Source organism: Lithobates pipiens, unplaced genomic scaffold (genome assembly GCF_037356315.1).
Source record: "Lithobates pipiens isolate NorthernLeopardFrog02 unplaced genomic scaffold, aLitPip1_a1.2 Scaffold_82, whole genome shotgun sequence".
Taxonomy (NCBI): domain Eukaryota; kingdom Metazoa; phylum Chordata; class Amphibia; order Anura; family Ranidae; genus Lithobates; species Lithobates pipiens.
Window position 1 is genome coordinate 1,056,975 of NW_027507906.1, and position 9,814 is coordinate 1,066,788.

Below are 9,814 nucleotides of genomic sequence, written 5' to 3' on the forward strand. Positions count from 1 at the left end.
CAGTGCATAGTAGGGTAGAGTAGTGTAGGGACTCGCCAAAGAGGGATTACTTTGATGCACTTGGCCAGCTTAAACATGTATTGCAATGTATGAGAACAAAAAAAATCCCTGTTTTAATGCAAAGTTTGCAAAGGAGTGTATGAGTAGAGTAGAGCAGAGTACAGTAGAGAAAAATCCCTGTTTCAATGCAAAGTTTGCAAAAAGTGTATGAGTAAAGTAGAGCAGAGTACAGTAGAGTAGAGAAGAGCAGCGCAGAGTAGAGTAGAGCATAGTAGAGAAGAGCAGTGCAGAGTAGAGTAGAACATAGTAGAATAGAGAAGAGCAGCACAGAGTAGAGTAGAACATAGTAGTGAAGAGCAGCGCAGAGTAGAGTAGAACATAGTAGAATAGAGAAGAGCAGCGCAGAGTAGAGTAGAGCAGCGCAGAGTAGAGTAGAGCATAGTAGTGAAGAGCAGCGCAGAGTAGAGTAGAACATAGTAGGGTAGAGAAGAGCAGCGCAGAGTAGAGTAGAACATAGTAGTGAAGAGCAGCGCAGAGTAGAGTAGAACATAGTAGAGTAGAGAAGAGCAGCGCAGAGTAGAGTAGAACATAGTAGAGAAGAGCAGCGCAGAGTAGAGTAGAACATAGTAGAGTAGAGAAGAGCAGCACAGAGTAGAGTAGAACATAGTAGAGTAGAGCAGAGCAGCGCAGAGTAGAGTAGAACTGGTGCTGTGTATTAAAGTCACCCAATTAATAGATTTTAATTAAATGAAAATACAGTTGCGTGCTTCTGTCATTACTTATGAATTCAGTTGAAGGGATAGTCCATTGTTAGTGCATAAGTACCCCAGACTACAGAACATTCCCACTTCTGGATGCTAAGCTTTTGACAAGAGAGTAGAAAGTAGGGTGCACAATCACCTACGGCCACGTCACCCTGAATGCGCCCGATCTCAGATGCTAAGCAGGATCAGGCCTGGTTAGTACCTGGATGGGAGACCGCCTGGAAATACCAGGTGCCGTAAGCTTTTTCCCAGCCTGTTGTTTGCTTGGGCGACCTGTTGTATTTTTCCGCTTGTTTGCCCGAGGTGAGAACCTTGGCTTTTGTCAAGAGAGTTGAAAGTAGAGGGCCCAATCGCCTATGGCCACATCACCCTGAATGCGTCCAATCTCATCTGATCGCAGATGCTAAGCATTGTCGGGCCTGCTTAGTACCGGCATGGGAGACCGCCTGGGAATACCAGGTGCCGTAGGCTTTTTCCCAGCCTGTTGTTTGCTTGGGCGACCTGTTGTAATTTTCCGCTTGTTTGCCCGAGGTGAGCACTTTGGCTTTTGTCAAGAGAGTTGAAAGAGGAATGCCAATCGCCTACAGCCATATCATCCTGATTGCGCCCGATCTCGTCTGATCTCGGATGCTAAGTGGAGTCGGGCCTGGTTAGTACCTGGGTGGGAGACCGCCTGGGATTACCAAGTGCCGTAGGCTTTTTCCCAGCCTGTTGTTTGCTTGGGCGACCTGTTGTATTTTTCCGCCTGTTTGCCCGAGGTGAGCACCTTGGCTTTTGTCAAGAGAGTTGAAAGTAGGGTGCCTGATCGCCTATGGCCACATCACCCTGAATGCGTCTGATCTCGTCTGATCTCGGATGCTAAGCAGGGTCAGGCCTGGTTAGAACCTGGATGGGAGACCGCCTGGGAATACCAGGTGCTGTAGGCTTTTTCCCAGCCTGTTGTTTGCTTGGGCGACATGTTGTATTTTTCCGCTTGTTTGCCCGAGGTGAGCACCTTGGCTTTTGTCAAGAGAGTTGAAAGTAGGGTGCCCAATCGCCTACGGCCACATCACCCCAAATGCGCCCGATCTCATCTGATCTCGGATGCTAAGCAGGGTCGGGCCTGGTTAGTACCTGGATGTGAGACCGCCTGGGAATACCAGGTGCCGTAGGCTTTTTCCCAGCCTGTTGTTTGCTTGGGCGACCTGTTGTATTTTTCAGCCTGTTTGCCCGAGGTGAGCACCTTGGCTTTTGTCAAGAGAGTTGAAAGTAGAGTGCATGATTGCCTACGGCCACATCACCCTGAATGCGCCTGATCTCCTCTGATCTCGGATGCTAAGCAGGGTCGGGCCTGGATGGGAGACCGCTTGGGAATATCAGGTGCCGCAGGCTTTTTCCCAGCCTGTTGTTTGCTTGGGTGACCTGTTGTATTTTTCCGCTTGTTTGCCTGAGGTGAGCACCTTGACTTTTGTCAAGAGAGTTGAAAGTAGGGTGCATGATTGCCTGCGGCCACAACAACCGGAATGCGCCCGATCTTGTCTGATCTCGGATGCTAAGCAGGGTCGGGCCTGGTTAGTACCAGGATGTGAGACCGCCTGGGAATACCAGGTGCCGTAGGCTTTTTCCCAGCCTGTTGTTTGCTTAGGCGACCTGTTTTATTTTTCCGCTTTTTTGCCCGAGGTGAGCACCTTGGCTTTTGTCAAGAGAGTTGAAAGTAGGGTGCTGGATTGCCTACGGCCACATCACCCTGAATGCCCCCAATCTCATCTGATCTCACATGCTAAGCAGGGTTGGGCCTGGTTAGTACCTGGATGGGAGCCCACCTGGGAATACCAGGTGCCATAGGCCCCTCCCAGCCTGTTGTTTGCTTGGGCAACCTGTTGTATTTTTGCGCTTGTTTGCCCGAGGTGAGCACCTTGGCTTTTGTCAAGGAAGTTGAAAGTAGGGTGCAGGATTGCCTACGGCCGCATCACCCTGAATGCACTCGATCTCGTCTGATCTTGGATGCCAAGCAGGGCCGGGCCTGGTTGGTACCTGGATTGGAGACAGCCTGGGAGCACCAGGCGCTGCAGGCCCCTTCCCAGCCTGTTGTTTGCTTGGGCAACCTGTTGTATTTTTCCGCTTGTTTGCCTGAGGTGAGCACCTTGGCTTTTGTCAAGAGAGTTGAAAGTAGGGTGCCCAATCGCTTACGGCCACATCACCCTGAATGCGCCCAATCTCGTCTGATCTCGGATGCTAAGCAGGGTCGGGCCTGGTTAGTACCTGGATGGGAGACCGCCTGGGAATACCAGGTGCCATAGGCTTTTTCCCAGCCTGTTGTTTGCTTGGGTGACCTGTTGTATTTTTCCGCTTTTTTGCCCGAGGTGAGCACCTTGGCTTTTGTCAAGAGAGTTGAAAGTAGGGTGCAGCATCACCTACGGCCACATCACCCTGAATGCGCCCGATCTCATCTGATCTCGGATGCTAAGCAGGGTCGGGCCTGGTTAGTACCTGGATGGGAGATCGCCTGTGAATACCAGGTGCCGTAGGCGTTTTCCCAGCCTGTTGTTTGCTTGGGCGACCTATTGTATTTTTTGGCTATTTTGCCCGAGGTGAGCACCTTGGCTTTTTCCAAGAGAGTTGAAAGTAGGGTGCACAAACGCCAACGGCTACATCACCCTGTATGCGCCCGATCTTGTCTGATCTCGGATGCTAAGCAGGGTCGGGCCTGGTTAGTACCGGGATGGGAGACCGCCTGGGAATACCAGATGCCGTAGGCTTTTCCCAGCCTGTTGTTTGCTTGGGCGACCTGTTGTATTTTTCCACTTGTTTGCCCGAGGTGAGCACCTTGGCTTTTGTCAAGAGAGTTGAAAGTAGGGTGCACAACTGCCTATGGCCACATCACCCTGAATGCGCCCGATCTCGTCTGATCTCGGATGCTAAGCAGGGTCGGGCCTGGTTAGTACCTGGATGGGAGATCGGCTGGGATTACCAGGTGCCGTAGGCTTTTTCCCAGCCTGTTGTTTGCTTGGGCGACCTGTTGTATTTTTCCGCTTGTTTGTCCGAGGTGAGCACCTTGGCTTTTGTCAAGGCAGTTGAAAGTAGGGTGCAGGATCACCTACGGCTACATCACCCTGAATGCGCCCAATCTCGTCTGATCTCGGATGCTAAGCAGGGTTGGGCCTGGTTAGTACCTGGATGAGAGACCGCCTGGGAATACCAGGTGCCGTAGGCTTTTTCCCAGCCTGTTGTTTGCTTGAGCGACCTGTTGTATTTTTCCGCTTGTTTGCCCGAGGTGAGCACCTTGGCTTTTGTCAAGAGAGTTGAAAGTAGGGTGCACAAACGCCAACGGCTACATCACCCTGTATGTGCCCGATCTTGTCTGATCTCGGATGCTAAGCAGGGTCGGGCCTGGTTAGTACCGGGATGGGAGACCGCCTGGGAATACCAGGTGCCGTAGGCTTTTTCCCAGCCTGTTGTTTGCTTAGGCGACCTGTTTTATTTTTCCGCTTTTTTGCCCGAGGTGAGCACCTTGGCTTTTGTCAAGAGAGTTGAAAGTAGGATGCAGGATCGCCTACAGCCACATCACCCTGAAGTCCCCGATTTCGTCTGATCTCGGATGCTAAGCAGGGTCGGCCTGGTTAGTACTTGGATGGGAGTTCGCCTGGGATTACCAGGTGCCGTAGGCTTTTTCCCAGCCTGTTGTTTGCTTGGGCGACCTGTTGTATTTTTCCGCTTGTTTGTCCGAGGTGAGCACCTTGGCTTTTGTCAAGGCAGTTGAAAGTAGGGTGCAGGATCACCTACGGCCACATCACCCTGAATGCGCCCAATCTCGTCTGATCTCGGATGCTAAGCAGGGTTGGGCCTGGTTAGTACCTGGATGAGAGACCGCCTGGGAATACCAGGTGCCGTAGGCTTTTTCCCAGCCTGTTGTTTGCTTGAGCGACCTGTTGTATTTTTCCGCTTGTTTGCCCGAGGTGAGCACCTTGGCTTTTGTCAAGAGAGTTGAAAGTAGGGTGCACAAACGCCAACGGCTACATCACCCTGTATGTGCCCGATCTTGTCTGATCTCGGATGCTAAGCAGGGTCGGGCCTGGTTAGTACCGGGATGGGAGACCGCCTGGGAATACCAGGTGCCGTAGGCTTTTTCCCAGCCTGTTGTTTGCTTAGGCGACCTGTTTTATTTTTCCGCTTTTTTGCCCGAGGTGAGCACCTTGGCTTTTGTCAAGAGAGTTGAAAGTAGGGTGTGGGATCACCTAAGGCCACATCACCCTGAATGCCCCCGATCTCGTCTGATCTCGGATGCTAAGCAGGGTCGGCCTGGTTAGCACTTGGATGGGAGTTCGCCTGGGAATACCAGGTGCCGTAGGCTTTTTCCCAGCCTGTTGTTTGCTTGGGCGACCTGTTGTATTTTTCCACTTGTTTGCCCGAGGTGAGCACCCTGGCTTTTGTCAAGAGAGTTGAAAGTAGGGTGCGCAATTGCCTATGGCCACATCACCCTGAATGCGCCCGATCTCGTCTGATATCAGATGCTAAGCAGGGTTGGGCCTGGTTAGTACCTGGATGGGAGATCGTCTGGGAATACCAGGTGCCGTAGGCTTTTCCCAGCCTGTTGTTTGCTTGGGCGACCTGTTGTATTTTTCCACTTGTTTGCCCGAGGTGAGCACCTTGGCTTTTGTCAAGAGAGTTGAAAGTAGGGTGCCCAATCGCCTACGGCCACATCACCCTGAATGCGCCTGATCTCCTCTGATCTTGGATGCTAAGCAGGGTCGGGCCTGGTTAGTAGCCTGGATGGGAGACCGCATGGGAATATCAGGTGCCGTAGGCTTTTTCCCTGCCTGTTGTTTGCTTGGGTGACCTGTTGTATTTTTCCGCTTGTTTGCCCGAGGTGAGCACCTTGGCTTTTGTCCAAGAGAGTTGAAAGTAGGGTGCACAATTGCCTGCGCCACATCAACCTGAATGCGCCCGATCTTGTCTGATCTCGGATGCTAAGCAGGGTCGGGCCTGGTTAGTACCAGGATGGGAGACCGTCTGGGAATACCAGGTGCCGTAGGCTTTTTCCCAGCCTGTTGTTTGCTTAGGCGACCTGTTTTATTTTTCCGCTTTTTTGCCCGAGGTGAGCACCTTGGCTTTTGTCAAGAGAGTTGAAAGTAGGATGCAGGATCGCCTACAGCCACATCACCCTGAAGTCCCCGATTTCGTCTGATCTCGGATGCTAAGCAGGGTCGGGCCTGGTTAGTACCTGGATGGGCGTTCGCCTGGGAATACCAGGTGCCGTAGCCTTTTCCCAGCCTGTTGTTTGCTTGGGCGACATGTTGTATTTTTCCGCTTGTTTGCCCGAGGTGAGCACCTTGGCTTTTGTCAAGAGAGTTGAAAGTAGGGTGCCCAATCGCCTACGGCCACATCACCCCGACTGCGCCCAATCTCATCTGATCTCGGATGCTAAGCAGGGTTGGGCCTAGTTAGTACCTGGATGGGAGACCGCCTGGGAATACCAGGTGCCGTAGGCTTTTTCCCAGCCTGTTGTTTGCTTGGGCGACCTGTTGTATTTTTCCGCCTGTTTGCCCGAGGTGAGCACCTTGGCTTTTGTCAAGAGAGTTGAAAGTAGAGTGCATGATTGCCTACGGCCACATCACCCTGAATGCGCCTGATCTTCTCTGATCTCGGATGCTAAGCAGGGTTGGGCCTGGTTAGTAGCCTGGATGGGAGACCGCATGGGAATATCAGGTGCCGTAGGCTTTTTCCCAGCCTGTTGTTTGCTTAGGCGACCTGTTTTATTTTTCCGCTTTTTTGCCCGAGGTGAGCACCTTGGCTTTTGTCAAGAGAGTTGAAAGTAGGGTGCAGGATCGCCTACGGCCACATCACCCTGAAGGCCCCGATCTCATCTGATCTCGGATGCTAAGCAGGGTCGGGCCTGGTTAGTACCTGGATGGGAGTTCGCCTGGGAATACCAGGTGCCGTAGGCTTTTCCCAGCCTGTTATTTGCTTGGGCGACCTGTTGTATTTTTTGGCTTGTTTGCCCGAGGTGAGCACCTTGGCTTTTGTCAAGAGAGTTGAAAGTAGGGTGCACAATTGCCTACGGCCACATCACCCTGAATGTGCCCTATCTCGTCTGATCCCGGATGCTAAGCAGGGTCGGGCATGGTTAGTACCGGGATGGGAGACCGCCTGGGAGTACCAGGTGCCGTAGGCTTTTCCCAGCCTGTTGTTTGCTTGGGCGACCAGTTGTATTTTTCCACTTGTTTGCCCGAGGTGAGCACCCTGGCTTTTGTCAAGAGAGTTGAAAGTAGGGTGCACAATTGCCTACGGCCACATCACCCTGAATGCGCCCGATCTCATCTGATCTCAGTTGCTAAGCAGGGTCAGGCCTGGTTAGTACCTGGATGGGAGACCGCCTGGGAACACCAGGTGCAGTAGGTCCCCCCAAGCCCATTGCTTGCCTGGGCGACCTGTTGTATTTTTCCACTTGTTTGCCCGAGGTGAGCATCTTGGCTTTTGTCAAGAGAGTTGAAAGTAGGGTGCACAATCACCTACAGCCACATCACCCTGATTGCACCTGATCTCATCTGATCTCGGATGCTAAGCAGGGTCGGGCGTGGTTAGTACCAGGTTGGGAGACCACCTGGGAATACCAGGTGCCGTAGGCTTTTTCCCAGCCTGTTGTTTGCTTGGGCGACCTGCAAGGTCTGATCCCGTCTGTCTGCAAAAATATCAGGCAGACCTGATCGGAAAGCATTTGTGAAAGGACCCTAATGCCGTGTACACACGACCGAATTGTCCAGTGGACTTAATCTGCCGGACCGCATTACCCCGGAAAATTCGATCGTGTGTGGGCTCCAGCTGACTTTTTCATCTTAAAGTCCGGCGGATTAGAAAGTAGTTTTGACTCAAAATTTGTCCGCCGGACTTGGCTTTCAGCGGACAATCCGTTCGTCAGTGTGCTAGTCCGGCGGACTAATGCTGCGTACACACGAGCGGACTGTATGGCATACTTAGTCCGTTGAAACACATTTCAGCGGACAATCCGCTGGTGTGTGGGCTTCAGCGGACTTTTTCAGCGTGCAGTCCGGCGTACTAAGAATTTCTTTTTTTCCGAAATTCTGTCCGTCGTACTCGCATTTCGGCGGACAATCCGGCCGTGTGTATGCCAGCAAGCCGTACTTTTGAAATGAGCGGACTTTTCCCGCCCGGAGAAAAGTCCGCTCATTTCGAGCAGGTCTCCAGGTAGGTGGGGACCGCGAAGGAGACGTCGCTGGCCCCGCCGCCTGGTATGGACTTAAAGGGGAACCCCAACGCTGAAAAAAATCGGCGTGGGGGTCCCCCCCAAGTCCACAACAGACCCTTGTCCGAGCACACTACCCGGCCGGCCAGGAAAGGGGGGCGAGCCGTAACAGGCCGCGTGCCCTCAACATGGGGGGTGCCTTGGGGAAGGGGGGGCCGCGCGTCCCCCCCACCCCAAAGCACCTTGTCCCCATGTTGATGAGGACAAGGGCCTCTTCCCGACAACCCTGGCCGTTGGTTGTCGGGGTCTGCGGGCGGGGGGCTTATCGGAATCCGGGAGCCCCCTTTAATAAGGGGGCCCCCGGATACCGGCCCCCCACCCTATGTGAATGAGTATGGGGTACAATGTACCCCTACCCATTCACCTGTAAAACAAAAGTACAAAAAAAACACAACACACGAGATAAAATACTTTATTGCACAGCTCCGGGGGCTTCCGTCTTCGGGGGTCTTCTCGCCGGACTCCTCCGCTATCTTCTTGTAGCTCTTTTGCTAGCGGGGGAGTCCGGCTTTCTTCCTCGCCGCCGGCCTCTTTTCCCGACTTCGGGGGTCTTGTCCCCCTCTTCGGTTCTTCTGCCGGGCCACCGCGCCTTCTTATAGCTCTTTTACAGGCGGTGGCCCGGTCTTCTGTCGCCGCCTTCCGTTCTTCTTCTTCTTCTTCTTCTTCTTCTTCTTCTTCTCCTTCTCCTTCTCCTTCTCCTTCTCCTTCTCCTTCTCCTTCTTCTCCAGGAGATGTTGACTCGACGCTCTCTCCGGCCACAATGCCAGGGACGCACTGCGCGGCCACTTATGTAGGGACAAGGGGCGGTGTCACATGGGTTGGTCACATGGGTTGATGTCACATGGGGACTGTGACATCGTAAGGGGGCAGGGTCACCATGTGACATCAACCCATGTGACCAACCCATGTGACATAAAGCCATGTGACACCACCCCTTGTCCCTATATAAGTGGCCGCGCAGTGCGTCCCTGGCATTGTGGCCGGAGAGAGCGTCGAGTCAACATCTCCTGGAGATGAAGGAGAAGAAAAGAAGAACGGAAGGCGGCGACAGAAGACCGGGCCACCGCCTTTAAAAGAGCTATAAGAAGGCGCGGTGGCCCGGCAGAAGAACCGAAGAGGGGGACAAGACCCCCGAAGTCGGGAGAAGAGGCCGGAGGCGAGGAAGAAAGCCGGACTCCTCCGCTAGCAAAAGAGCTACAAGAAGATAGCGGAGGAGTCCGGCGAGAAGACCCCCGAAGACAGAAGACCCCCGGAGCTGTGCAATAAAGTATTTTATCTCGTGTGTTGTGTTTTTTTTGTACTTTTTTTTTTACAGGTGAACCAACGGCCAGGGTTGTTGGGAAGAGGCCCTTGTCCTTATCAACATGGGGACAAGGTGCTTTGGGTGTTGAGGGCACGCGGCCTGGTACAGCTCAGGAGGGGGGGCGCTCGCTCGCCCCCCTTTCCTGGCCGGCCAGCGTGCTCGGACAAGGGTCTTCTGTGGACTTTTTTTCGGCGTTGGGGTTCCTCTTTAAGTCCATACCATGCGGCAGGGCCAGCGACGTCTCCTTCGCGGGCCCCGCCTACCTGGAGACGCGCTCGAAATGAGCGGACTTTTCTCCGCGTGTGTGGGCGAGTCCGTTCATTTCAAAAGTAGGGCGGATAGTACGGCGGACTTAGTACGCCGTATTAGTCCGCTCAAAAAGTGCCGTGTGTGGGCAAGTAGCTCGTTCGGAAATTCCAACGGACAGTCTGGCGTACTTTTCCGCCAGACTAAGTACGTCATACAGTTTGACCGTGTGTACGTGGCATAAGAATGACGTGTGCTCAG

At 53.2% G+C, this 9,814-nt stretch overlaps 5 non-coding genes and 22 pseudogenes across 5 annotated transcripts; all 27 read left to right on the forward strand.

The window, feature by feature from the left end:
- The first annotated feature begins 1,116 nt into the window (after positions 1-1,116).
- LOC143973502 (5S ribosomal RNA) lies at positions 1,117-1,235 on the forward strand (annotated as a pseudogene).
- Positions 1,236-1,343: 108 nt separating this feature from the next.
- LOC143973488 (5S ribosomal RNA) lies at positions 1,344-1,462 on the forward strand (annotated as a pseudogene).
- Positions 1,463-1,571: 109 nt separating this feature from the next.
- Positions 1,572-1,690, forward strand: LOC143973482 (5S ribosomal RNA; annotated as a pseudogene).
- Positions 1,691-1,799: 109 nt separating this feature from the next.
- On the forward strand, positions 1,800-1,918 carry LOC143973455 (5S ribosomal RNA). Its single transcript, XR_013272054.1, has one exon. It is a non-coding gene; the product is annotated as a 5S ribosomal RNA (ribosomal RNA).
- Positions 1,919-2,244: 326 nt separating this feature from the next.
- LOC143973486 (5S ribosomal RNA) lies at positions 2,245-2,363 on the forward strand (annotated as a pseudogene).
- A 109-nt stretch (positions 2,364-2,472) lies between these two features.
- LOC143973483 (5S ribosomal RNA) lies at positions 2,473-2,591 on the forward strand (annotated as a pseudogene).
- Positions 2,592-2,699: 108 nt separating this feature from the next.
- Positions 2,700-2,818, forward strand: LOC143973490 (5S ribosomal RNA; annotated as a pseudogene).
- A 109-nt stretch (positions 2,819-2,927) lies between these two features.
- LOC143973450 (5S ribosomal RNA) lies at positions 2,928-3,046 on the forward strand. Its single transcript, XR_013272050.1, has one exon. It is a non-coding gene; the product is annotated as a 5S ribosomal RNA (ribosomal RNA).
- A 109-nt stretch (positions 3,047-3,155) lies between these two features.
- On the forward strand, positions 3,156-3,274 carry LOC143973487 (5S ribosomal RNA). The gene has a single exon (XR_013272060.1). It is a non-coding gene; the product is annotated as a 5S ribosomal RNA (ribosomal RNA).
- A 109-nt stretch (positions 3,275-3,383) lies between these two features.
- Positions 3,384-3,502, forward strand: LOC143973469 (5S ribosomal RNA; annotated as a pseudogene).
- Positions 3,503-3,610: 108 nt separating this feature from the next.
- Positions 3,611-3,729, forward strand: LOC143973461 (5S ribosomal RNA; annotated as a pseudogene).
- A 109-nt stretch (positions 3,730-3,838) lies between these two features.
- Positions 3,839-3,957, forward strand: LOC143973467 (5S ribosomal RNA; annotated as a pseudogene).
- A 109-nt stretch (positions 3,958-4,066) lies between these two features.
- Positions 4,067-4,185, forward strand: LOC143973453 (5S ribosomal RNA). The gene has a single exon (XR_013272052.1). It is a non-coding gene; the product is annotated as a 5S ribosomal RNA (ribosomal RNA).
- A 109-nt stretch (positions 4,186-4,294) lies between these two features.
- Positions 4,295-4,411, forward strand: LOC143973504 (5S ribosomal RNA; annotated as a pseudogene).
- A 109-nt stretch (positions 4,412-4,520) lies between these two features.
- On the forward strand, positions 4,521-4,639 carry LOC143973457 (5S ribosomal RNA; annotated as a pseudogene).
- Positions 4,640-4,748: 109 nt separating this feature from the next.
- LOC143973454 (5S ribosomal RNA) lies at positions 4,749-4,867 on the forward strand. The gene has a single exon (XR_013272053.1). It is a non-coding gene; the product is annotated as a 5S ribosomal RNA (ribosomal RNA).
- A 109-nt stretch (positions 4,868-4,976) lies between these two features.
- On the forward strand, positions 4,977-5,094 carry LOC143973495 (5S ribosomal RNA; annotated as a pseudogene).
- Positions 5,095-5,203: 109 nt separating this feature from the next.
- On the forward strand, positions 5,204-5,322 carry LOC143973466 (5S ribosomal RNA; annotated as a pseudogene).
- Positions 5,323-5,430: 108 nt separating this feature from the next.
- LOC143973480 (5S ribosomal RNA) lies at positions 5,431-5,550 on the forward strand (annotated as a pseudogene).
- Positions 5,551-5,660: 110 nt separating this feature from the next.
- On the forward strand, positions 5,661-5,778 carry LOC143973485 (5S ribosomal RNA; annotated as a pseudogene).
- A 109-nt stretch (positions 5,779-5,887) lies between these two features.
- On the forward strand, positions 5,888-6,005 carry LOC143973494 (5S ribosomal RNA; annotated as a pseudogene).
- Positions 6,006-6,113: 108 nt separating this feature from the next.
- On the forward strand, positions 6,114-6,232 carry LOC143973458 (5S ribosomal RNA; annotated as a pseudogene).
- Positions 6,233-6,341: 109 nt separating this feature from the next.
- LOC143973479 (5S ribosomal RNA) lies at positions 6,342-6,461 on the forward strand (annotated as a pseudogene).
- A 109-nt stretch (positions 6,462-6,570) lies between these two features.
- On the forward strand, positions 6,571-6,688 carry LOC143973460 (5S ribosomal RNA; annotated as a pseudogene).
- Positions 6,689-6,796: 108 nt separating this feature from the next.
- Positions 6,797-6,915, forward strand: LOC143973484 (5S ribosomal RNA; annotated as a pseudogene).
- Positions 6,916-7,023: 108 nt separating this feature from the next.
- On the forward strand, positions 7,024-7,142 carry LOC143973474 (5S ribosomal RNA; annotated as a pseudogene).
- A 108-nt stretch (positions 7,143-7,250) lies between these two features.
- Positions 7,251-7,369, forward strand: LOC143973468 (5S ribosomal RNA; annotated as a pseudogene).
- Positions 7,370-9,814: the final 2,445 nt, after the last annotated feature.